At 48.1% G+C, this 26,165-nt stretch overlaps 8 pseudogenes; all 8 read left to right on the top strand.

Annotated features, from left to right (window-relative positions):
- The first annotated feature begins 11,086 nt into the window (after nt 1-11,086).
- On the top strand, nt 11,087-11,205 carry LOC143995729 (5S ribosomal RNA; annotated as a pseudogene).
- Nucleotides 11,206-11,549: 344 nt separating this feature from the next.
- LOC143995726 (5S ribosomal RNA) lies at nt 11,550-11,668 on the top strand (annotated as a pseudogene).
- A 326-nt stretch (nt 11,669-11,994) lies between these two features.
- On the top strand, nt 11,995-12,113 carry LOC143995727 (5S ribosomal RNA; annotated as a pseudogene).
- A 101-nt stretch (nt 12,114-12,214) lies between these two features.
- On the top strand, nt 12,215-12,333 carry LOC143995720 (5S ribosomal RNA; annotated as a pseudogene).
- Nucleotides 12,334-12,495: 162 nt separating this feature from the next.
- LOC143995711 (5S ribosomal RNA) lies at nt 12,496-12,614 on the top strand (annotated as a pseudogene).
- Nucleotides 12,615-13,585: 971 nt separating this feature from the next.
- On the top strand, nt 13,586-13,704 carry LOC143995734 (5S ribosomal RNA; annotated as a pseudogene).
- A 101-nt stretch (nt 13,705-13,805) lies between these two features.
- LOC143995715 (5S ribosomal RNA) lies at nt 13,806-13,924 on the top strand (annotated as a pseudogene).
- Nucleotides 13,925-14,243: 319 nt separating this feature from the next.
- On the top strand, nt 14,244-14,362 carry LOC143995733 (5S ribosomal RNA; annotated as a pseudogene).
- Nucleotides 14,363-26,165: the final 11,803 nt, after the last annotated feature.

Below are 26,165 nucleotides of genomic sequence, written 5' to 3'. Positions count from 1 at the left end.
GCAGGTGTCACTGGCGCTGGCAGGTGGCACTGGCAGGTGGCAAGTGGCACTGGCAGGTGGCACTGGCGGCACTGGGGCTGACGGCACTGGGGCTGACGGATGGCGCTGGCAGGTGGCACTGGCAGGTGGCACTGGCAGGTGGTGCTGGCAGGTGGCACTGGCACGTGGCACTGGCGGCACTGGGGCTGGCGGCACTGGGGCTGACGGCGCTGGCAGGTGGCACTGGTGCTGGCAGGTGGCACTGGCAGGTGGCACTGGCAGGTGGCACTGGCGGTGGCAGGTGGCACTGGCAGGTGGCACTGGCGGCACTGGCACTGGCGGCACTGGGGCTGACGGATGGCACTGGCGCTGGCAGGTGGATCTCGCACTGGCAGGTGGCAATGGCGCTGGCAGGTGGCACTGTCACTGGCGGCACTGACGTCACTGGGGCTGACGGCACTGGGGCTGACGGCACTGGGGCTGACGGATGGCACTGGGGCTGGCAGGTGGCACTGGCGCTGGCAGGTGGCACTAGTGCTGGCAGGTGGCACTGGCAGGTGGCACTGGCGGCACTGGGGCTGACGGCACTGGCGGCACTGGGGCTGACGGCACTGGCGGCACTGGGGCTCACGGCACTGGCGGCACTGGGGCTGACGGCACTGGGGCTGACGGCAGGCACTGGCGCTGGCAGGTGGCACTGGCGGCACTGGCACTGGGCTGACAGATGGCACTGGGCTGACAGATGGCACTGGCACTGGGGCTGACAGATGGCACTGGGGCTGACAGATGGCACTGGGCTGACAGATGGCACTGGTACTGGGGCTGACAGATGGCACTGGGGCTGACAGATGGCACTGGGGCTGACAGTTGGCACTGGGGCTGACAGTGTAACAATTTATCACTTACAGATCGCTCTCCCTCCTCACACGCTGTCTCTGTGTGAGGAGGGAGAGACACGGCAATGGGAGATGATCTCATATGTTTACATATAAGATCATCTCCCATTGGCAGCTGCGATCGCGCTGTGAACGGCCGCTTTGATTGGCCGTTCACGGCGATCTGTATTTGCCTGTCTCCGGAAGACACGGCGAATACAAAACTTCCGCGATGCGTGCCCCCGGCGGTGCGCATTGCGGAAGTAAACACGAGGCCGTCCAGGGACGGCCAGGCGAAGGAACCCGTCTGCTCTAAGGCCGTCATTCGGCCATAGGGCGAGCGGGAAGTGGATATATAGGTCGAGATAAAGTGAATACACAAAAAGGATCAAGGCATAGTTGCAAAGTAATATCTTCATTAAGGCAGAATGTCGGAATAGCAATGAGATTAGATGGTTGCAAGATAACACGAAATATGAGCACGGCTAAAATACAGAAAAACAGTACATAATTTAAGAGTACAGTAGAATATAGTATAAATTATTTAAGATTCAATTGACTTAGCTTGAAAAAATAGAAGTTTAAATCGTTGAGTAAATCGTTGAGTAAATCGTAAATTTATCAGATAAGTTAACTCTGAGATTATGATTAATTTGACAGTTCCATTACGTGGTCCTTTTCCACTCGTATAATCATAATATAATATCAGTAATTGCTATCAGTAAATGTTAAAATTGTAAGATGGCTAACATTAGGATGTGGAATTGATATGGATTTAAAAGCGGTACATTAATTTTCTGAAGCATATGGCAGAAAGACACATTTTGCTGCGGTAAATAGAAATGTTTTGTCATTGTGTTTTAACTGTGACAGTTAAGGTGGACAAAAAAAAGTAATACAGAAAATAGAGTCAAACAGTGGAAACGTTTATTTGCTTATACAATACAACTGTTTTATTGAGATGTTAGACTAGTTTTATTCTCTACATATATGCTTTATAATATAGGCGACCAATAGGACATTTAAATGGCTTAATATTGCAGGGAAGAAGTATCGCTTTTCAACGGTAAGAGATTGAAAGCTTAGCTTGAAAATGGCCGAGAAATAGTTGCGTTAGTCTAAATTTAAAGGATATGCCGGTACCACTGAAAAGCTTATATTAGACTAGTTGATCTTTGCATTACACAATCCTATTATAATTATTATTATTATTACAATCCTCAGTTAATGTCAGAAAAGCAATAAAACTGTTTACATCGTTAGCGAGCGATAGTTACATTACTGTTAGTATATGCAGCATGTCTGGTAGCAAATGGATGATTTTGTGAACATTTTGCATTACCGTACAATTAGCGGTAGACCTCATCGAAGTGAATAGATTTAACCGGATTTTGAGATAGTACTCTCTATTTCTAATAATAAATAAATCAAAATAAGTCAGATTGGTGTTTTGTCAGTGGTGATATGAATGTGACAGTTGATGTGGAGAATTAAAAATATTGCAAAATAGAGCAAACGAGTTACATGGTTTATTTTGATGTATGATAGTTTTATTGCATGCTTGATGTGGATGATTAAAATCGTGTAGTGAGTATAATCTATATTTAGCATAAGAATGAAAAGACATAACATGGCAATGAGACAAATTCCATTAGAGATGTGAGCTAGATGAAATGATGAAATGACTCTGTATAGCCCAGATTGTCTTCTGTTATCACTTAGCCACTAAATTCACTAGCCTCTCTATATACACCAGCATGTTTTCTGCTTTCTGTATACATTACTCTGTCTTCTTTATACCCTGGCCTGTCTTCTATATACACTACCCTCTCTGTTATATACTAGTTTCTCTGTATACACTAGCCGGTCTTCCGCATACAATAGCCTGTCTTCGATATACACTAGCCTATGTTCTGAATACACTAGCCCGTCTTCTGTCTTCTGTATGCCTTAGCCTGTCTTCGGTATACACCAGTCTCTCTGTAAACTAGCATCTCTGTATACCCCAAACTGTCTTCTGTAAACACTTGTCTCTCTTTATAGCCTTTCTAGCCTTTCTTCTGTACACACTAGCTTCTCTGTATACACTAACCAGGCTTCTATATACAATAGCTTCACTGTATGCACTAGCCTCTCTGTATAATCTAGCCTGTAGAAGCCAGCCTTTATTCTGTACTCACTAGCCTTTCATCTGTATGCTGTAGTCTTCTATATATACTAGCTTCTCTGTACACCCTTGTAAACACTGTGTAAACTAGCCAAACTTATGTATACACTCGCCGACTGTATACACTAGACTCTCTGAATACACTAAACCCTCTGTATACCACAGCCTGTCTTTTGTATACACTGAACTGTAAAAAATAGCTAGAATACACCAGCCTGTCTTCTGTACCCACTAGACTCTCTGTATACACTACCCAGTCTTCTGTATACACTGTCAGTTTTGATGTATACCCAAGCCTGTCTTCTGCACACACTAGTTTCTCTATATGCACTGTCCTTTCTGTATACACTCGACTCTCTCTATACACTAACCTCTCTATATACACTAACATCTTTGTATATACTAGCCTCTCTTTAAACTAGCCTCTCTGTGTACCCCAGCCTCACTGTTTTCTCTAGCATCTCTGTATACTCAAGCCTATCTGCATACACGAGTCTGTATTCTGTATACACTAGCCTCTCTTTAAACTAGTCTCTCTGTATACCCCAGAATAACTGTATACTCTAGCCTCTCTGTATACACTGGCATTTCTGTATACATCACCCTATCTGTATTCACTAGCCTCTCTGTATACCCCAGCCTGCCTCTCTATATACACTAGCTTTTCTTCTGAATTTAATAGTCTCAGTCTCTCTCTATAACCAAGCCTGTTTTCTGTATACATTAGCATGTGTCCTGTATACACTAGCCTGTCTTTTTTATTCTCTAGCCTCTCTGTATAAAATAGCCTGCCATCTAAATAAAATACATACTTTGTATTCCCAACCTGTTTTCTGTATAATCTAGCCTACCTTCTGTATACCTTAGCCTCTCTGTATAAACTAGCCTTCCTTCTATATACACTGCCATTTATGAGGTAAACAAAGAGTCTAGTGTACATAAACGACAGGCTGTGTCCTGTATACACTAGCCTGTCTTCTTTATTCTCTAGCCTCTCTGTATACAATAGCCTGCCATCTAAATAAAATACATACTTTGTATACCCAACCGGTTTTCTGTATAAACTAGCCTACCTTCTGTATACCTTAGCCTCTCTGTATAAACTAGCCTTCCTTCTATATACACTGCCATTTATGAGGTAAACAAAGAGTCTAGTGTACATAAACGACAGGCTAGAGTATAAAGAGAGGATAGGGTATACAGAAGAAAGCCTAGTGTATACAGAACACAGGCTAGTACCCTGAGCCTGGGTGAGAGACGATGAGGAGCATTAGGAGGGCTTGGTCTTCCACATCCGACCAAGTGTTCGGCTTGGTTCGGCACACAACACCCACTGTAACAGTGCTAGGTTTCTGTATTACAGAAACAGAACACCAGCAATAAGGGGTATCTTCAGGTGTATACTGTGCAGGAGGCACACAACACCCACTGTAACAGTGCTAAGTTCCCAAGCAGTAAAGACACTGTCCCTGCCTATCGTCCTCTTTTCCTGACCACCGCAACACACTATACAAGGCCGCCACGCTGGCGGCCTTATATAGTGTGGGGTGTGTACTAAACCCCCCTGAGCTATAATTGGCCACAGAAATCCTGCCTCTGGTCAATTGTGGCTCTCCTCTCAGAGGAGGTCACATCTGTTCTTATTATATAGAACTTATTTTGCTCATCGTAAACTTTTTCAATTTGGTCGAACGGCCAGACGCAAGTTGCCCCCGGTGCGGGAACATGGGGGGAGACATGATGCACATGTTTTGGAGATGCCCGAAGTTGATCCGCTACTGGACGGAGGTGACAGGAACCATTGATCGGGTGTTTGGAACCTCCACCAGGATGGAGGCGAGGTATTGTCTCCTGGGATTAGTTGAAGGAGTTGGAAACCCGGGAAGCAGCCAGATGGCAGTTCTGAGATGCCTATTTCAGGCAAGGAAACTGATTGCCCAACCTTGCTTAGCCTCCAATGTTGGCAATGACCTTTTTTTTTTTGCTTGTTTCCCAAGATGACCATGTTGGCGTTTGTCAAGATGGTTGAGAGTGCCCGAAGAGATCGCCTATGGCCCCATCACCTTGAAAGTGCCCAATCTTGTCTGATCTGGGAGGCTAAGCATTGTCGGGCCTGATTAGTAACTGGATGGAAGACCGACTGGGAATACCAGGTGCCGTATGCTTATTTCTTGATCATACATCACGGGACACAGGAGCTTCATTATATAGTGGGTTATATAGGCACCTCTGGTGACTGAACACTGGTTAACCCTCAATTAAGGAGAATTCCTCCCCTATATAACCCCTCCCATATGGGAGGCACCTCAATTTTTTCGCCAGTGTCTATGGTGGTTGGTCACGTAAAACATGTGCTATGAAGAAAGCTCTGTGCAGGTCCCTGCGGGGGCCTAGGGGCTACAACAAACCGGATCCATATCTCGGGCCGATATTTTGACTCCCAAGATGATATGGTACCTGGGCCTCGTCATCTGAAGAAACAAGGTTTTGCCTGTAAGTCCTCTCCTATTGGAAGACTGGGCTCTGGGAAAACCAGACTTGGTGTACTATTTACATAGTGGCACGAAAGTTTCTGGCAGGGTCTTTTACAAGGTCCAGGTAGGAGGTTCTTCTGAGAAGGAACCCCAAAAAAACCTGAAGGTTGGCACAACTCTGTCCGCCGTGATGGGTGAAGGCTGGAATCTGTCTGTTTTCAGCAATTCCTGCGGCGAAGACAGGTAAGGGAAGTTAATCCTATATAAATTATATTATGGATTTCTTCATTGAGTAGTTGTATGTCTTACCTGGTTTCCACCACTAGAGGGAGTAAGAGCAGCCTGATGTATACTTTCAGATAAACACGCTCAGTGAAGCCTGGTTCTCCCAGATGACTCACGTCTCCACTGCAATCTCTGCCACAATGAAGGTAATACAGGGGTCCCATGTAGTCTGGGGGTCCCATGCAGCTCCGATATCGATTCCCTTCCCCCCTGGATACCGGCGGTCCTCGTGCATGTGCGCACACGTGTGCACGCGCGCCAAGTGCGCTCCCGTGCTAATGGAGGAGGGGGGAGTGTGGTTGCGAGCCGTGCACGTCGTTGTGTACGGCGCTGTACTGCGCAGGCGCCAGGCAGCATTTTTAAAAAGCCCAGAGCGTAAGTTGGCTGTAAGTGGAGACACAGGAGCTGTGGGCAGTAAGCATCCCAAGGGATTGGATCCAGGCAAACCTAAGACACCTACTCATCATCAGGTTGTGTAGTTTAAGCATATATATTTATTGTGAGACTTTAAGCACAACAGTGATTGCACTTTGTACTAGTACCTCTGCTTTGTAGCTTAGGACTATGTCTCCTCGTAAGAGGGTCTCAGGGGGAGGTAACAAGGGCATTGGTAAGTCACCACCTAGGTCTAGGGGTTCTAAAAATGCTTGTAGGTTACCATCCCCCCCTGCAAGACTGGAGCCAGCCTCACAGGATGTGTCAGTACCCCTGTCAGGTTTTGCAGCCTCTCCTAATATTTCAGCCCCGGTATACGTCACCGAGGACTCCCTTAGGGCTACATTGGAGGGTTTTGAAGGGAGAATCATGAATTTTATTTCAGCTTCCTTGAAAGATAGCAGGAAAAGGGGTAGATCCCCTCCCTCTGCTGAGATTCCTCTTTAAGATGACACTTCTGACAATGAGGAGAGATCCCTATCTTGGGACAGGGATCTTGAGCAGTCGGATGAATCAGAGGAAGAGGAGAGAGTCCCCTCCTCCCAGGCTCTCAGAAAACAGGTGCAGTATTATACTGAATTGGTGCGTACCACATTCAGAATGCCTGCTGCTGAGATCGCTACGTCCTCTGTTTCTTCCCTGGGAGTCAGGAAAATCCCACAGACAGCCTTTTCCTTTCACATTTATCTCTTAATGGATAAATTGTTGTATGAGGATTGGGGACATCTTTTTGCTCCTCCTAAAAGGTTTTCTATGCTTTATCCTCTGGAGGAAAGTTTCACCAAGAAATGGGGGGTCCCATCTGTCGATGCGGCTGTTTCTTGCGTGAATAGAAACCTGACCTGTCCTTTGGATAATGCTCAGGTATTTAAAGATCCAACTGATAAGAAGCTGGAAACATTATAAAAAGCCTCCTTTTCCATGACTGGCGCTGTAGTGCAACCTACAGTCGCAGCTGTGGGGTTGTGTCAGTTCCTCAAGGAACAGGTTAAGCAGATGCTTGGCCTCCTTCCCAGTGAGGAAGTGGAGAGTTATGCAGAAATACCTCAAATTCTGTGTTTCATGATTGATGCGATTTTGGATTCTGTCCAACAAGCATCTCGTTTGTCTCTCCTGTTGGTACACATGCGAAGGGCCCTATGGCTAAAGAATTGGGCAGCTGAGCTATCATGCAAGAAGCATTTGATTGGGTTCCTGTTTAAAGGGGAACATTTGTTTGGAGAAGAATTAGACAAATTCGTCGAAAAAATTTCAGGGGATAAATCTACTCTCCTTCCAGTCAAAAGGAGCAAACGTCCATCATTCAGGCGTTCTCTCTCTCCCGGAGCATCAAGCTCTAAGCAGTGGCGACAGCCTTCTCAACCCCCCTCTACAGGAAAGGCTCAAGGCCGGGCCCAGGGGCAGAAGAAATCCTGGGGGCAAAAGCCTGCCAAGCAGAGCCCAAAAGCTTCTTTGTGAAGGGGCACCCCCGCTCGGCCGAGTGGGGAGAAGGCTCCTGCAGTTTGCGGAAGCTTGGCGGGAAGAGATCCGGGATAAGTGGGTGGTCTCTTCGGTATCTCTGGGCTACAAGCTGGAGTTTCAGGAGATTCCACCTTCTCACTTTCTAAGGTCAAGGATCCCCAGGGACCCAGTAAAGCAAAGACCACTATTTCTGGCCTTAGATCACTTACTATCCCAGGGGGTGATAGCAGAAGTGGACCCAAAAGATCAGGGTTCGGGGTTTTACTCGAATCTCTTCACCGTTCCAAAGCCAAATTAAAGTGTCAGACCTATTCTGGATCTGAAGGATCTGAACCGGTTTTTACGCATCCGGTCCTTCCGAATGCAGTCAGTTCGCACTGTGGTCTCCTCCCTGCAAGGGGAAGAGTTTATGGCATCAATAGACATCAAGGATGCATATCACCATGTGCCAATATTTCCCGCACACCAAAAGTATCTAAGGTTTGCAGTAGAGCGGTGCCATTTTCAATTTACGGCCTTGCCGTTCGGGCTCGCTACGGCCCCTTGAGTCTTCACAAAGATTCTGGACCCTCTCTTGGCAAACCTAAGAGCTCAGGGTATAGCCGTCATGGCTTATCTAGACGATTTGCTTCTCATAGAGAAAACAGTAGCGCTCCTGAACCACAGTGTTACCAGAACGCTAGAACACCTTTAACGCCTAGGTTGGATTATAAATCTAGAAAAGTCGTCCCTACAGCCTGCTACCAGGTTGGAATACCTGTGTATGATTATCGACACCGCTCAGGGCAAGGTGTTTCTACCAAGGCCAAAAGCCTTGGCCATTGGGGATCTGGTGCACCTAATTCTGGGCAGAAGATCTTCCCCCATTCGGTTGTGCATGAGACTGTTAGGGAAAATGGTCGCCTCCTTTGAGGCCGTTCCATTCGGCCAGTTCCACTCAAGGCCTCTGCAAAGATGCATCCTTGCGGCTTGGAACAGGAACCCCCAGTCCTTGGATCTTCCTATGCGTCTATCCCCAGGAGCACGCAAGAGTCTCGTCTGGTGGTTACAAACCGAGAATTTGCTGAAAGGCAAAACTTTTCTTCCTCTTCCATGGAAGATTATTACGACAGATGCCAGCCTGACAGGCTGGGGAGCAGTGTTGGAGGAGACGTGCTCGCAGGAGAAATGGTCTGTGATCGAGAAGCTATTGCCCATAAATGTCTTGGAGATCCGGGCAGTTTATATGGCTCTCATAAACTGGTCTTTCAGACTACAGGGTCTCCCTGTTCGGGTTCAGTCTGACAATGCAACAGCAGTGGCCTATATCAATCACCAGGGCGGTACCAGGAGTCTGGTTGCGCAAGAAGAGGTGAATCGCATACTTGTCTGGGCAGAAAGGCATGTTCCATGCCTTTCTGCAGTCTTCATTCCAGGAGTGGAAAATTGGCAGGCGGATTTTCTGAGCCCCAAGCAGATGTGCCCAGGAGAATAGGCTCTGCACCCCGACGTGTTTTGGAACATATGTCGCAGGTGGTGTACTCCAGACGTTGATCTGTTTGCGTCCAGGTTCAGCAGAACTGGACAAATTAGTGACAAGAGATACACTCGCTCAGGGGTCGGATGCTCTGACAGTTCCCTGGGATCAGTACAATTTGATTTATGCCTTCCCCCCGTGCCCGCTTCTGTTGCGGTTCCTGGGAAGAGTCAAGAGGGAGACAAAGTCGGTTCTTTTGGTAGTCCCGGCTTGGCCCAGGCGACCGTGGTACGCAGAGATCATGAAGTTGGCAGTAGGCAGGCCGTGGATCCTCCCTCTCCGGCCAGATCTGCTCTCATAGGGTCTAATTTACCATCCTGCTTTACACTGTCTGAATTTGACGGTTTGGCTGCTGAGACCCACATTCTGAGAGACCGTGGGCTTTCAGGGCCAGTCCTTTCTACTCTGGTCAATGCCAGAAAGCCGGCCTCCAGGCTTATTTACTACAAAATCTGGAGGGCGTATGTTTCCTGGTGTGAACTCAGGTAATGGCATCCTAGAAAGTATGTCACTAGCAGGATCTTGGCCTTCCTCCAGTCAGGCCTAGAAATGAATTTGGCCATAAGCACTATCAAGGTGCAGATTTTGGCCTTGTCAGTGTTTTTTCAGAAGCCACTTGCATCACATTCCCTGGTGCAGACTTTCATCCAGGGGGCTATGCTGATAAGGCCGCCAGTCAAACCTCCGGTATGCCCATGGGATCTGAATATAGTTCTCTCAGCTTTGCAGGGGCAACCTTTTGAACCTTTGCATCAGGCTTCGTTAGTTCTTTTGACTAAAAATTTGGTTTTCTTGGTAGCCATATCCACGGCTAGAAGAGTGTCAGAACTAGCAGCTCTCTCCAGCAAAGAGCCGTATCTAATTATTCATAAGGACCGGGAGGTAATGCGTCCCAACAGGTTCTTTCTGCCTATGGTGGTTTCAGGATTCCATTTGAATCAAGATGTAATCCTACCATCCTGTTTTCCGGACCCACAGTCTGCAGAAGAACAATCTTTGCACACTTTGGATGTGGTAAGGGCAATCAGTATCAATCTTCAGGCAACTGCTCAGATAAGGAAAACTGATTGCTTATTTATTTTGCCGGAAGGCCCTAGGAAGGGCCAGGCGGCATCAAAATCCACTCTCTCAAGGTGGATTAGACAGATCATTTCTCAGGCCTATAGTGTTAAAGGGAAGATCCCTCCTTTTCAAGTGAAAGCACACTCAACTAGGGCTGTAAGTGTTTCTTGGGCAGTGCATCACCAGGCCTCCCTGGCTCAGATCTGTAAGGCTGCAACTTGGTCATCAGTCCACACATTCACCAGATTCTATCAGGTGGATGTCAGAGGGCAAGAGGATATCGCCTTTGGGCGCAGTGTACTGCAGGCTGCAGTTTAGGTCCTCCGGTCCTTGGCAGTCTATATATTATGATCTGTGTCTCCCTCCCCTCAATCTGAGCATTGCTTTGGGACATCCCACTATGTAATGAAGCTCCTGTGTCCCATGATGTATAATCAAGAAAATAGGATTTTTATATACAGCTTACCTGTAAAATCCTTTTCTTGAGAGTACATCACGGGACACAGGGCTCCCGCCCCTCTTGGGTTTTACGTGGTTTCCTATTGCTTTGCTACAAAACTGAGGTGCCTCCCATATGGGAGGGGTTATATAGGGAGGAATTCTCCTTAATTGGGGGTTAACCAGTGTCCAATCACCAGAGGTGCCTATATAACCCACTATGTAATGAAGCTCCTGTGTCCCGTGATGTACTCTCAAGAAAAGGATTTTACAGGTAAGCTGTATATAAAAATCCTATTTTTTATGTTGTTGGCGTTGACCTGTTTTTTTCGCTTGTTTCCCAAGATGACCATCTTGGCGTTTGTCAAGAGGGTTGAGAGTGCCCAAAGAAAGTGCCTACGGCCAAATCACCCTGAAAGTGCCTGATCTTGTCTGATCTCGGAGGCTAAGCATTGTCGGGCCTGATTAGTAACTGAATGGAAGACCGACTGGGAATACCAGGTGCCATAGGCTTCTTTTTATGTTGTTGGCGTTGACATGTTTTTTTTTTCCGATTGTTTCCCAAGGTGACCATCTTGGCATTTGTCAAGAGGGCTGAGAGAGCCCAAAGAATTCTCCTACAGCCACATCACCCTGAAAGCGCCCAATCTCATCTGATCTCAGAGGCTAAGCAGGGTCCGGCCTGGAAAGTACCTAATTACAGGTGCCGTAGGAATCTTCAGAGGCTAAGCAGGGTCAGGGTCAGATGGGAGACCGCCAGGGTCTATGTTGTTGGTGTTGACCTGTTTTTTTTCACTTGTTTCCCAAGATGACCATCTTGGCGTTTGTCAAGAGGGTTGAGAGTGTCTGAATAGAACACCTACGGCCACATCACCCTGAAAGCGCACAATCTCATCTGATCTCGGAGGCCTAGCAGTGTACGGCCTGGTTAGTACCTGGATGGGAGACCATCTGTGAATACCAGGTGCCGTAGGCTTCTTTTTACGTTGTTGGCGTTGACCTGTTTATTTTCGCTTGTTTCCCAAGGTGACCTTCTTGCTGTTTGTCAAGAGGGTTGAAAGTGCCCTAAGAGATCGCCTATGGCCACATCATCCTGAAAGCGCTTGATCTTGTCTGGCCTGGGAGGCTATCCAGGGTCAGGCCTGGTTAGTACCAGCATGGGAGACTGCTTGGGAATACCAGGTGCCGTAGGCTTCATTTTATGTTGTTGGCGGTGACCTTTTTTTTTTTTTTTTTTTTGCTTGGTTCCCAAGGTGACCATCTTGACATTTAACAAGAGGGTTGAGAGTGTCCAAAGAGATCACCTACGGCTCCATCACCCTGAAAGCACCCGATCTTGTCTGATCTCGGAGGCTAAGCAGTGTCTGGCCTGGTTAGTACCAGGATGGGAGAACGTCTGGGAATAACAGGTGCCATAGGCTTCTTTTTATGTTGTTGGCCTTGACCTGTTTTTTTTTTCACTTGTTTCTCAAGGCGACCATGTTGGCGTTTGTCAAGAGGGTTGAGAGTGCCCGAAGAGATCACCTACGGCCACATAACCCTGAAAGCACCTGATCTCGTCTGATTTCAGAGGCTAAGCAGCGTCAGGCCTGGTTAGTACCTAGAAGGGAGACTGCCTGGGAAGACCAGGTGCCATAGAAGGATCTGGCCTGGTTAGTGTCTTGATTGGGAGATCGCCTGGGAATACCGGATGCCGTAGGCTTCTTTTTATGATGTTGGTTTTGACCTGTTTTTTTTTTAGCTTGTTTCCCAAGGTGACCATCTTGGCCTTTGTCAAGAGGCTTCAGAGTGTCCAAAGAGAGTGCCTATGGCCAAATCACCCTGAAAGAGCCCAATCTCATCTGATCTCGGAGGCTAAGCAGCGATGAGCCTGGTTAGTACCTGGATGGGAGACAGCCTGGGAATACCAGGTGCCGTAGGCTTCTCATTATGTTGTCGGCGTTGACCTGTTTTTTTCCCCTTGTTTCTCAAGGTGACCATCTTGGCATTTGTCAAGAGGGTTGAGAATGTACAAAAAAATTCCCTACGGGCACAACAACCTAAAAGCGCCCAATCTCGTCTGGTCTCAGAGGCTAAGCAGGGTTGGGCCTGGTTTGTACCTGGATGGGAGACCGCCTGGGTTTTCCAGATGCCGCAGGCTTCTTTTGATGTTGTTGGTGTTGACCTGTTTTTTTCGCTTGGTTCCCAAAGTGATCATCTTGGCATTTGTCAAGAGGGTTGAGAGTGCCTAAAGAGATCGCTTACAGCCGCATCATCCTGAAAGCACCCTATCTCTGATGATCTCGGAGGCTAAGAAGGGTTGGGCCTAGTTAGTACTTGAATGGGAGACGGCCTTGGAATACCAGGTGCCGTATTCTTCTTTTTATGTTGTTGGCGTTGACCTGTTTTTTTTCGCTTGTTTCCCAGGGTGACTATCTTGGCATTTTTCAAGAGGGATGAGAGTACCCAAAGAGATTGCCTATGGGCACATCACCCTGAAAGCGCCCAATCTCCTCTGATCTCAGAGGCTAGAAAGGGTCGCGCCTTGTTAATACCTGGATGGAAGACCGCCTGGGAATACTAGGTGCTGTTGGCTTCTTTTTATGTTGTTGGCGTTGACTTGTTTTTTTTGTTTGTTTCCCAAGGTGACCATCTTGGTGTTTGTCAAGAGGGTTGAGCGTGCCTGAAAAAATCGACTATGGCTGCATCACCCTGAAATAGCCCAATCTCATTTGATCTCAGAGGCTAAGCAGGGTTGGGACCTGGTTAGTACCTGGATGGGAGACCGCCTGGGATTTCTCGATGCCATAGGCTTTTTTTTTAAGTTGTTGGCATTGACTTTTTTTTTTTTGCTTGTTTCCCAAGGTGACCATCTTGGCGTTTGTCAAGAGGGTTGAAAGTGCCTGAAGAGATTGCCTACGGGCACATCACCCTGAAAGCACCCGATCTTGTTTGATGTTGGAGGCTAAGAAGAGTCGGGCCTTGTTAGTACCTGGATGGGAGACCGCCGGGGAATACCAGGTGTCGTAGGCTTCATTTTATGTTGTTGGCGTTGACCTGTATTTTTTTTCGCTTGTTTGCCAAGGTGACCACCTTGGTGTTTGTCAAGAGGGTTGAGAGTGCCTGAAGAGATTGCCTATGGCCACATCACTCTGAAAGCACCCAATCTCGTCTGATCTTGGAGGCTAAGAAGAGTCAGGCCTGGTTAGTACCTGGATGGGAGACCACCTGGGAATACCAGTTATTGTAGACTTCTTTTTATGTTGTTGGCGTTGATTTGTTTTTTTTTCCGCTTGTGTCCCAAGGTGACCATCTTGGCATTTGTCAAGAGGGTTGAGAGTGCCCAAAGAGATCGCTTGAAGCAGCATCACCCTGAAAGAGCCCTATGTCTTCTCATCTCTGAGGCTAAGAAGGGTTGGGCCTAGTTAGTACCTGGATGGGAGATGGCGTTGAAATACCAGGTGCCGTATTCTTCTTTTTATGTTGTTGACATTGACCTGTTTTTTTTCGCTTGTATCTCAAGGTGACTATCTTGGCATTTGTCAAGAGGGTTGAGAGTGCCCAAAGAGATTGCCTATGGGCACATAACCCTGAAAGCGCCCGATCTCCTCTGATTTCAGAGGCTAAACAGGGTTGGGCCTTGCTAGTACCTGGATTGGAGACCACCTGGGAATACTAGGTGCTGTAGGCTTCTTTTTATGTTGTTGGCGTTGACTTGTTTTTGTTTTGTTTGTTTACCAAGGTGACCATCTTGGTGTTTGTCAAGAGGGTTGAGAGTGCCTGAAGAGCTCGCCTATGGCCACATAACCCTGAACGCACCAGATCTCGTCTTATCTCAGAGACTAAACAGGGTCAGGCCTTGTTAATACCCGGATGGGAGACCACCTGGGAATACTAGGTGCTGTAGACTTCTTCTTATGTTGTTGGCGTTGATTTGTTTTTTTTGTTTGTTTCCCAAGGTGACCATCTTGGCATTAGTCAAGAGGGTTGAGAGTGCCTGAAGAAATCTCCTACGGCCACATCACCCTGAAAGAGCCCAATCTCATCTGTAGGGATGACCGAACGGTTCGCCTGGCGGTCGTTTCGCGGCGAATTTCGGCTGTTTGCGGTCCGTCCGATCGGCGGACTATTGCCGCTGTTCACCTGGCGAACTTCCGTGTTTACTGTGTAAAAGAACTTTGACCTATGATGACACATCCATCATGTGGTACAGGGCAGCCAATTGAGACATTACAGAACATGGACACTTGGACATTCCCCCTAACTTATAAATAGACCCAATCCGGTGGCTATTTTACATTCTTTCGTATGTCACTATAGGGAGAGGTTGCTGTGTGGAGCAGGGAGAGACGGCAGTGACCCAAATTGCTAGCTATTAGGTCCACACAAGTTCTTTTAAGGACTGGTATGGTATAGGTGTTAGGTGTAGTTCAGGATATAGGTTTGAGGCACTGCTATTCAAGTCATTGTTGCAGCAGCCTGTCTTTTGTCAGTGTAGAGAGAGGGACAGGATGCTGTGTGCAGCAGGGACAGTCAGTTTAATCATTAGCTGTTACCATTAGGTCCACAAAAGTCCTTTTCAGGACTGGTATGGTAAAGTAGTACAGGATATAGTTTTGAGTGCTATTCAAGTTATTGTTGCAGCAGCCTGTGTTTTTCAGTTTAAATAGGGACAGGCAGGAAGCTGTGTGTGGCAGTGAGGGACAGTCAGTTTAATCAGTAGCTGTTACTATTAGGTCCACAAAGGTTCTTTTCAGGACTGGTATGGTAATAGGCTTGTACACGTATAATATTCTTTCTTCAGTACAGTCTGCTAATCACAACCTACTAGTTCCACAAAGGTCCTTATAAGGACTGGTAAGGTATAGCGTACTACAGTACATAGGGTTGAGTGAGGTACAGTCTGCTATTTCTTAAGGACTGGTATAGGTCCACAATATATAGGGTTGAGGTGCACTACTGCTGACTGCTGTCATATTCTGCAGCAGTCCTTTATGAGTATAGGGACTGAGGTACAGTCTGCTAATCACAACCTACTAGTTCCACAAAGGTCCTTCTAAGGACTGGTAAGGTATAGTGTACTACAGTATATAGGGTTGAGTGAGGTACAGTCTGCTATTCCTTAAGGACTGGTATAGGTCCACAATATATATGGTTGAGGTGCACTACTGCTGACTTCTGCCCTATTCTGCAGCAGTCCTTTATCAGTATAGGGACTGAGGTACAGTCTGCTAATCACAATCTACTAGTTCCACAAAGGTCCTTCTAAGGACTGGTAAGGTATAGTGTACTACAGTATATAGGGTTGAGTGAGGTACAGTCTGCTAATCACAACCTACTAGTTCCACAAAGCTCCTTCTAAGGACTGGTAAGGTATAGTGTAGTATAGTATATAGGGTTGAGTGAGGTAAAGTCTGCTATTCTTTAAGGACTGGTATAGGTCCACAATATATAGGGTTGAGGTGCACTACTGCTGACTGCTGCCCTATTCTGCAGCAGTCCTTTATCAGTATAGGGACTGAGGTACAGTCTGCTAATCACAACCTACCAGTTCCACAAAGGTCCTTATAAGGACTGGTAAGGTATAGTGTACTACAGTACATAGGGTTAAGTGAGGTACAGTCTACTATTCCTTAACCACTTCAATACAGGGCACTTAAACACCTTCCTGCCCAGACCAATTTTGAGCTTTCAGCGCTGTCGCACTTTGAATGACTATTGCGCGGTCATGCTACACTGCACCCAAATGAAATTTTTATCATTTTTTTCCCACAAATAGAGCTTTCTTTTGGTGGTATTTGATCACCTCTACGGTTTTTATTTTTTGCGCTACAAATAAAAAAATACCGAAAATTTTGAAAAAAAAATGTTTTTTTTGTTTCAGTTTCAAAACTTTGTAAATAAGTACATTTTCTCCTTCACTGATGGGCACTGATGGGGCTACACTGATGGGCACTGATAAGGCGGCACTGATGGGCACCAATGTGGCACCAATGAAGTGGCACTGATAGGCAGCACTGATAGGCGGCACTGATGGGCGACACGGACGGGTGACATGGATGGGCGACACGGACGGACACTGATAGGTGGCACAAATTGGCACTGATAGCTGGCACGGATGGGCGGCACAGATGGGCATGGATAGGCGGCACAGATGGGCATGGATAGGCGGCACAGATGGGCATGGATGGGCACTGATAGGCGGCACAGGTGGGCACTGATAGGCGGCACAGGTGGGCACTGATAGGTGGCACAGGTGGGCACTCATAGGTGGCATTGGTGTTATACTATAGTAATGGATGCCAATCAGTCCCAAACAATAATGCATGCCAATCAGTGATGCCCATTGTGGGCACTGATTGGCATCCATTATTGGCACTGATTGGCACCCATTGTGCTGACTGGCATCCCTGGTGGTCTAGGGAGGATTACCTTTTCCCTGGTGGTCTGGTGGCGTCCCTGGTGGTCCAGTGAGGGCATCCTCGAGGGGGCTGTGCTGATAATCGATCAGCACAGACCACCCCTGTCAGAGGAGCAGCCGATCGGCTCTCCTCTACTCGCGTCTGACAGACGCGAGTGAGGGAAAGCCGATCACCGGCTCTTCCCATTTACACTGTGATCGGCCGTGATTGGACACGGCTGATCACGTGGTAAAGAGTCTCCGTCGGAGACTCTTTACCGAGATCGTAGTTGCCGGGTGTCAGACTGACACCCCGCAACAACGATCGCCGCGATGCGCGCCCCCGGGGGCGCGCAGCGGCTCATAATCCTGATCACGTCATATGACGTCCGGTCAGGATTATGCAACCACTTTGCAGCCGTCAATTGCCTATAGGGCGGGCGGCAAGTGGTTAAGGACTGGTATAGGTCCACAATATATAGGGTTGAGGTGCACTACTGCTGACTGCTGCCCTATTCTGCAGCAGTCCTTTATCAGTATAGGGACTGAGGTACAGTATGCTAATCACAACCTACTAGTTCCACAAAGGTCCTTAAGGACTGGTATAGGTGTACTATTTGGTGTGCAGTATATAGTTGTGTAATACACGTATAAAATACTTGCACATACTTGACTTCCTCCTGGGGCTGCTTATTATGAGGGGCTCCCACAATCCCTGTGCTATGCTCATTATGAGTGGCTCCCACCATCCCTGTACTATGCTCATTATGAGGGGCTCCCACCATCCCTGCGCTGTGCTGACTTCCTCCTGGGGCTGCTTATTATGAGGGGCTCCCACCATCCCTGTGCTATGCTGACTTACTCCTGGGGCTATACCTCTGCTGTGCATATTATGAGGGGCTCCCACCATCCCTGTGCTATGCTCATTATGAGGAGCTCCCACCATCCCTGTGCTATGCACATTATGAGGGGCTCCCACCATCCCTGTGCTATGCTGACTTCCTCCTGGGGCTGCTTATTATGAGAGGCTCCCACCATCCCTGTGCTGTGCTGATTTCCTCCTGGGGCTGCTTATTATGAGGGGCTCCCACCATCCCTGTGCTATGCTGACTTACTCCTGGGGCTGTACCTCTGCTGTGCATATTATGCGGGGCTCCCACCATCCCTGTGCTATGCTCATTATGAGGGGCTCCCACCATCCCTGTGCTATGCTGACTTACTCCTGGGGCTGTACCTCTGCTGTGCATATTATGCGGGGCTCCCACCATCCCTGTGCTATGCTCATTATGAGGAGCTCCCACCATCCCTGTGCTATGCACATTATGAGGGGCTCCCACCATCCCTGTGCTATGCTGACTTACTCCTGGGGCTGTACCTCTGCTGTGCATATTATGCGGGGCTCCCACCATCCCTGTGCTATGCTCATTATGAGGGGCTCCCACCATCCCTGTACTATGCTGACTTACTCCTGGGTCTGTACCTCTGCTGTGCATATTATGAGGGGCTCCCACCATCCCTGTGCTATGCTCATTATGAGGGGCTCCCACCATCCCTGTGCTATGCTCATTATGAGGGGCTCCCACCATCCCTGTGCTATGCTCATTATGAGGGGCTCCCACCATCCCTGTGCTATGCTGACTTACTCCTGGGGCTGCTTACGGTGCAGGTGTCAGTGCTGTATATCACGGTGCTGGTGTTAGTGCTGTATATCACGGTGCTGGTGTCAGTGCTTTATGTACACTGCTGATGTCAGTGCTCTCTATCACGATGATGGTGTCAGATCACTCTATCACGGTCAAGGTGTCATTGCTGTATGTCACACTGCTGATGTCAGTGCTCTCTATCACGGTGCTGGTGTCAGATCACTCTATCACGGTCAAGGTGTCATTGCTGTATGTCACGCTGCTGATGTCAGTGCTCTCTATCACGGTGCTGGTGTCAAATCACTCTATCACGGTGCAGGTGTCATTGCTGTATGTCACGCTCGTGGTGATCATCTCCTGCACCCTCGTCTTTGCCTACCCTGAACTTCCCTCTCCTCCATTGCCTTCATGCGCTCCACAGTCCTGAATTGTCACAATTTCACATATAAAAAAAGAATGCTTGCAGTTGTCGATCCCAGATTCACCTCATACATGTGTTATGTCATTGGCCATGTGGTGGGACTATGTTTGCACAGCTAGTAATTATTTTGGGGCTGCAAATTTGACCTGTAGGTTTGCAAAGTTCGCCTTCCATTGAAGTCAATGGGGCCCGCCGCGAACGTTACAGTTCGCGAACTATTTGCCGCGTTCGCGGTCGGCGTTCGTGAAACGTCCCGTCGGAAGTTCGTCCATCACTACTCATCTGATCTCAGAGGCTAAGCAGGGTTGGGACCAGTTTAGTACCTGGATGGGAGACCGCCTGGGATTTCCAGATGCCGTAGACTTCTTTTTATGTTGTTACCGTTGACCTATTTTTTTCCGCTTGTTCCCAAGGTGACCATCTCTGCGTTTATCAAGAGAGTTGAGAGTGCCTGAAGATATTGGCTACGGCCACATCACCCTGAATCTGTTCCATCTCGTCTGATCTTGGAGGCCAAGCAGGGTCGGGGCTGGTTAATGCCTGGATGGGAGACCGCCTGTGAATACCAGGTGTCGTGGGCTTCTTCTTTTTTTTCAAATATAATTTTTTCTCCAAACAGGGGAAGACGGTCCCCCGAGTACATAATGCAATAGAGAAATACAGAGCAAAAAGCAGCTGAACAATACTTGATACAGGTAAATTCGCAACTGTGAGTCTGCCTTCCATCAATCATAATGATTCGAGGCACGGATAAAGTACTGTACCAAGTTCCAGAGTGACACAAACCCCAGGTCCCTTCAGCATAATCCATCCAGAGGGGGGTGTGGGGCCGCCATTCCCAATTTTCCACTTTTTCCAAAAGAGAGAGGGGGTGGAGGGGTGAGAGATAGGGGAGGAAGGCAGAAAAGAGAAGGGATGAAAGATCAGGAAAGGAGAAGAGGGGACGAGACACGATGGCAGCCACTGCCCAAAGGGCCAGTCAAGGAAAGCTCAGAGTACTAAGGCGATAGCAGGCGACATCCTTCCAGCGAGAATATAAAGGTATTCCAGATGTCCCAGGTTTGTTTAAAAAATTCTTGTTTACCTTGTGATGTGAGGATCAAGTCCTCCATTTTTTTAATGTCCTCTATTTTCCTAAGCCAGTGAGTAATGAAAGGGGGGGAACATTTTTTCCAATAGAGAGGGATGCAGGGTTTCGCCGCATTTATCACATGCCGTAAAATTGATTTTTTGTACTTCTTAATGGGAATCTGTGAATGGTGCAAGAGAAAGAATGCAGCCTCTTCCGGCATGGAGAAGTCTGTGAATTTTTGTGTTATGCATCGGATCTCTGTCCAGAAGTCCACCAAGCTGGGGCAGGACCAAAAAATGTGGAGCAACATGCCCTCTTCTTCTCCACACCTCCAGCATATGTTCGAGGAAGAGGGGAAACATTTATGCAGCTTTGATGGTGTCAAATACCACCTGGTGAGAAATTTAAAATTTGTCTCCTGTATCTTAGTGCACAGTGAGGTTTTCAGAGCCAAAGTGATAATGCGTTGTCTCTGTGCTAGGGAAAACTAGCAATTAAGGTATTTTTCCCAGATGGACAGACAGGTTAAGTGTGGGTGATCTGTTTGAGAGAGAATGTGGGCCAAAGGGCCTTCGCTCCTGCATAGAGTCTCAAACTCCATCTGAGGGCGGGCGAAAGTTTGAGGATTGGGGATGGAATGGAGAAAATTATGTTGTTGCGCCGCTCTCCAAAAAGGCAGTTGGAAAAGCCCTGTCGGATCTGTTAGGGTTGAGAAAGAAGGCCATTTTCTGTCAATGACGAATTTAGACGCATGGTCTAGGTTGGAATTTCTATGTGGGTCCCCGGTTCAAAGTTTGGATGGCCACGTATAGGGAATAGGGGGGAAGTCAAAGACGTGAGTGTGTTTTGGGTAGCGATCAGGTGACTGACTTTCAACGAAGCCCCTATAGTGGGATGTGACGTAAATTCTGTGGGTAAATCCTTATAGCACCACATGGCGCTTCTTAGCTGAATTCGGGAGTGAGATTGTTCTAGTTGCACCCAGATCTTAGAAAGTTTGTTTTGATTCCAGTCCAATACATGCCCCAGATGGGAGGCCAGGTAGTAGCGTCGCAAGTCAGGGAGAACCAACCCTCCCTGTTGTTTAGACAATGTCAGCTGTGACCACTTAAGTCTGGGATTTTTGTGGGCCCAGTTAAATTGAGTGAGTAGGGATTGAGCTTGCTTAAAAAACGGGACTGGAATCTGGATCGGGAGAGCTTGGAAAAGATAGGTAAATTTAGGGAGTATGTTCATTTTAATGAGATTGCATCTCTTGAACGAGGAATGGAGGCCAGAATGCAACCCGTGAAGCAAACTGCGGATCTTAGTGACAAGGGGTGGGGGGAAGTTCAACATAAACGTACGCGCGATGTCCGGTGGAATGTAAGTACCTAAGTTCTTAAGGGCTGTGTGGGTCCATTTAAATCGAAAATTGGACTGCAATTCTAGTAACGTTTGCGGGGGGACTGCAACCCCCACGTCCTCTGATTTCAAGAAGTATCCCGTATATCTGGAATTCCTGAAGGAGATTTGGCAAGGAAACTCTGGGATTCGTCAGCGAGAACAGCATGTCATCCATGTAGGCAGATATCTTGCACTCAATAGTACCCATTTGGAGTCCCGTTATGTCTGAGTTTTGTCGAATTGTGGAGAGAAAGGGTTCCAATGACAGTGCGAATAATAGGGGCGACAGGGGGCAACCCTGTCTGGTCCCATTCCCGATGTCAAGGGGAGATGAGAGCACCCCATTCGCTTTGACTTGAGCTGAAGGGCGTGAGTATATCTTACTTATCCATGCCAGCATCCGTTCACTCAGACCTATATGGCGAAGGACGGAGAACATGAATGTCCATTTGACCCGATCAAAAGCCTTCTCAGCATCAGTACTCACGAAAAGACAAGGGGTCCCAGATGACTTTGCTTTATGGACCGGGGTAAGCACCTTAATGGTGTTGTCCCTTTCTTCCCTGGTGGGAATAAAACCTAACTGGTCAATGTGTATAAGGGACTGCAAGTGCTGTTCCAATCGCGTGGCGAGGATTTTAGAGAATAGTTTTAGGACCGAATTTAGGAGGGAAATGGGTCTGTAGCTCCCACATAGGCCCGGGTCTTTGCCCTCCTTAGGTATCAACGAGATGTGGGCTCTAAGGGTATCCTCAGGAAAATCCCTATTCGAGCTCAGAGTATTAAATAAATTCACCAAGCGCGGGCCGAGAATAGGGAGGAAGGTCTTATAGTATTGTGCGGTATATCCGTCAGGGCCCGGAGCCTTACCCACCTTCGGAGGTCCCACGGCCGTCTGGACTTCTTCCAGTGTGATCGGGTCCTCCAAGTACTCTCGTGATTCCGATGAGAGGGTTGGTAGACCAGAACCGGTTACATATCTGTCTATATTGTCCTGTCCGAACCCTGAATCGGGCAAGTTGTAGAGATCAAGTGAGATCAAGTGAGTAAAATTTTTCAAAGACTTTGGCTATTTGGGTTGGGGAAGAGGCCCTCTGGCCATTCTCATCTATCAACTGTGGTATGTAGGAGGCAGATTTCAACTCCTTTACCGTCCTGGCTAAGATTTCTCCGCATTTGTCGTTGACTCCTACGTCAGTTTACGACAAAACTGGAGTGCCGCTTTCGCTTTATAATGGAGTAGGTCAGTAATTTGGGTAAGGAGTGTCCCCAATTCAATCTCTTAGGTCCGTGAGGGGGCATGTTTATGTTTCGCTTCCACAGAGGCAAGTTCACGAAACAGATTAGCAAGCTGTTCCTTCCGTGCTCTTTTGATGCGCGCCCGGTGCCTGATAAGTACCCTGCGGAGTACTGACTTGTGAGCCTCCCAAATTATCCCCGGGTCGCAGTCCTGCATTTAGTTTTCTTGGAAATAAAGGTCCAATTCCCTGGTCCAATTCCCTGGTCACATCTGCTAGAACTTCCGGTATCTGGAGGAGGCTCTCATTAAGGTGCCAGAATAGAGACCTAGGTGAGGAGTTCCTAGAGAGGGTGTAGGTAAGGGCTACAGGAGCATGGTCAGACCAAGTAATATGGCATATGGAGGAAGAGCTCACCAAGTGCAGTTGGTCATGTGGAATCAAGAAGAAGTCTATCCTCAAGTATGATTTGTGAGGGGAAGAGCAAAAAGAGTAGTCCCTTTCCCCGGAGTGTTGCAGACGCCAGACATCAACTAATTGGTCATTCAATAAACACTTAGTAATCCGCTTTCTAGAGGAAATGAGGAGCAAGAGGCAGAAGTGTCAACCAATGGCGAAATGGGACATTAAAGTCCCCACCTAATATCAACTGGCCCTCCCGAAAGTCACATAATCTGTGCAGGGTAGTTCTGAGGAACGTGTCTTGGTGATCATTGGGAGTGTACACAGTGGAAAATGTAAAAAGGAGCTCTCCAATGTGGCTCCTAAGAAAAAGATATCTGCCCCCAGGGTCCACCAGAGAATCCTAGAGAACCCAGGGGAGCCTGCTAGAGATCAGAATGGAGACTCCCTTGGTCTTAGAGGAGGGGTTAGTAGAGTGGTAGACCTTAGGGAAGGATCTCGACCATAGAAAGGGGAGGCTAGTATTTTTAAAATGTGTTTCTTGTATAAAGGCCACATCAGTACAGGAAGTCTTCAGTTCTCACAGGAGGATCCACCGTTTTTCAGGGGAGTTCAGTCCCTTAACATTTAGAGAGGTGACCTTGACTGAGTCTGCCATCGCTCCTCTGGAGGGGGAGGGGGACGTCAGAGAAAAGCAAAGAAAGTTGAACCAAGGTAGGTATTGGGTAGGTAATGGATGGCGGGAACTAAGGCAAATGGAAGGAAGGGTAAGGGGAAAAAGAGGCCGTGCACCTCAACCCCAGGGGGAGAGGGAAATTAAGGGTTTTCCGCACTCAACAGTACAGGAAGGGTATACTAAAACAGCACAATTATGCTATAGCGCTTACCAGATGTACACTGGGTTTAAAGCGCCGTCCCACTTGGGTTGGTGGGTAGACAGGTCGGAGAGGGAGCCCCCGGATCCCAGTCCCCCCAGTCCCGGCAGTGGTAAATGTCACACCTGATACCGGTATGCAAATAAAAGACAATCAGTAACATCATAGAACCAAAAAAACAATAGTATAATCAAAACAGCACTGAGGGGTCTCCACGGCTCACCCTAAACGTAGGCATGCACGAGGGAGCCCATCACAAAAGAAAAGGCATCACAGAATGGGATCCACCACCCCCCGTCCCATACCCCAAAAGTACATGCAGCCCCGAACAAATGCATTTCTCCCTTTGGCAGATTGTCCTCTCCTTACCCCCTCTCCCCCGTCCATGCCCCGGGGGAAAGGGGGGAGGGAAGGGGGGGAAAGGGGGATAGAAAGGGGGAGGGAAGGGGGGAAAGGGGGGAGGGAAGGGGGGAAAGGGGGGAGGGAAGGGAAGGGGGGGGCAGCAAGGGAGAGGGGACAAACATGCGGAAATGTCAAGTCCTTTAGCGCACTCAGACCAGCAATCACCCGGACACCATACATTTCAACTCCTCCCCTCCATGGTCACCACATCAAGATGAAAGAGGAGCAGCCCTGGTCGGTGTATGGAAAATCCGTCAAGCAAGGGGCTGGGGCCACCATCCCTCCATCCAATGGGAGACTTCACCCGAGCAGCAGTCCTGGGGCCCGCCAATAAGTGTCTCTCCTGCATCGCCATCGGGGGCTGTGTAGAGCATCCAGAGGGAGGCTGGGACCGCCCAAACCGTAAGGGGTAAATCCTCCAGGGGGGTCCAGAGTCAAACTGGAGGGAAGCAGTGTCTCGTACCAATAGGCTCAATAAATAAGTCATCCAGGGTGTCCCTGAAAGCTGTAGAAGGCAATGTCGGCTAAGAGTAGGTGGGGGCGAGAGGGGGGGGATGAGGGGCGCAACCAGGGGGAGGGGACACATATAGACGGGAATGTCAAGCCCTTCCAGTACAGCGCACTAGGTATCTCTCAGAACCCCCAAAGTGCAACTCCCCCTTCTAAGGTCATGACTCCAGAAGGGAAGATGAGCCACCCTGGTCTGTACACGAAAGAACCTGCTGCCAAGGGGTTGGGGCCATCATCCCTTCCTCCAATGGGAGATGCCACCGGCATGACAGCCCCGTGTCCTGTCAAGTGGTGCCCCTCCCACAATATCGTCGGGGTATATGTGGAGCATCCAGGGGGAGGCAGGGACCACCCAAACAGTTAGGGGTAAAGCCTCCAAGGGGGACCGGTGTCAGACAGGAGGGTAGTGGTGTCTTGTACAAGTTGGTTAATTAGACATCCAGTGTGTTCCTGTGAGCAGCGGAAGAAAAGGTTGGTAAGGATTATGAATGGGGGGGGGGCACGGGAGTGCATAAAACTGCCACCAGATGACCGGGGGCAGAGAGGGCAAGGGCATGAAAGTCAGATCTGGTAGGTGGGGGGGGGGGTGAGGAGTGTCCCTCATATTACTCACATTGGCCATCCCTTGAAGCTGAGCGCTCTGCATACCCAGGACGTTCTTCTGTATAATCTAGCCTATCTGTATACATTAGCCTGTCTTTTGTACACATTAGCCTCTCTGTATAAACTAGCCAGTCCTCTGTATACACTAGTCCGTCTGTATACACTAGTGTATACAGATAGGCTAGATTATACAGAAGAACTGGCTGGGTTGCACAGAGAGGCTAGTGTATGCAGACTTGCTAGTGTATACAGACGGACTAGTGTATACAGTAGACCGGCTAGTTTATACAGGGAGGCTAATGTCTACAGAAGACCGGCTAGTTTATATAGAGAGGCTAACGTGTGCAAAAGACAGGCTAGTGTATACAAATAGGCTAGATTATAGAGAAGAACGTCCTGGGTATGCAGAGATGGATGCTAGGGTATACAGAGAGAGACAGGCTAGGGACAAAGAGAGGCTAGTGTATGCATACTTGCTAGTGTATACAGGCAGACTAGTGTATACATAGAGGCTTGGGTATAACATAGAGATAATGTATAAA

The sequence above is a fragment of the Lithobates pipiens genome, unplaced genomic scaffold (assembly GCF_037356315.1).
Source record: "Lithobates pipiens isolate NorthernLeopardFrog02 unplaced genomic scaffold, aLitPip1_a1.2 Scaffold_188, whole genome shotgun sequence".
In the NCBI taxonomy this organism is placed as follows: domain Eukaryota; kingdom Metazoa; phylum Chordata; class Amphibia; order Anura; family Ranidae; genus Lithobates; species Lithobates pipiens.
The sequence above is the reverse complement of the archived record's forward strand: the minus strand, read 5'-3'. Positions and strand labels throughout refer to the sequence as shown.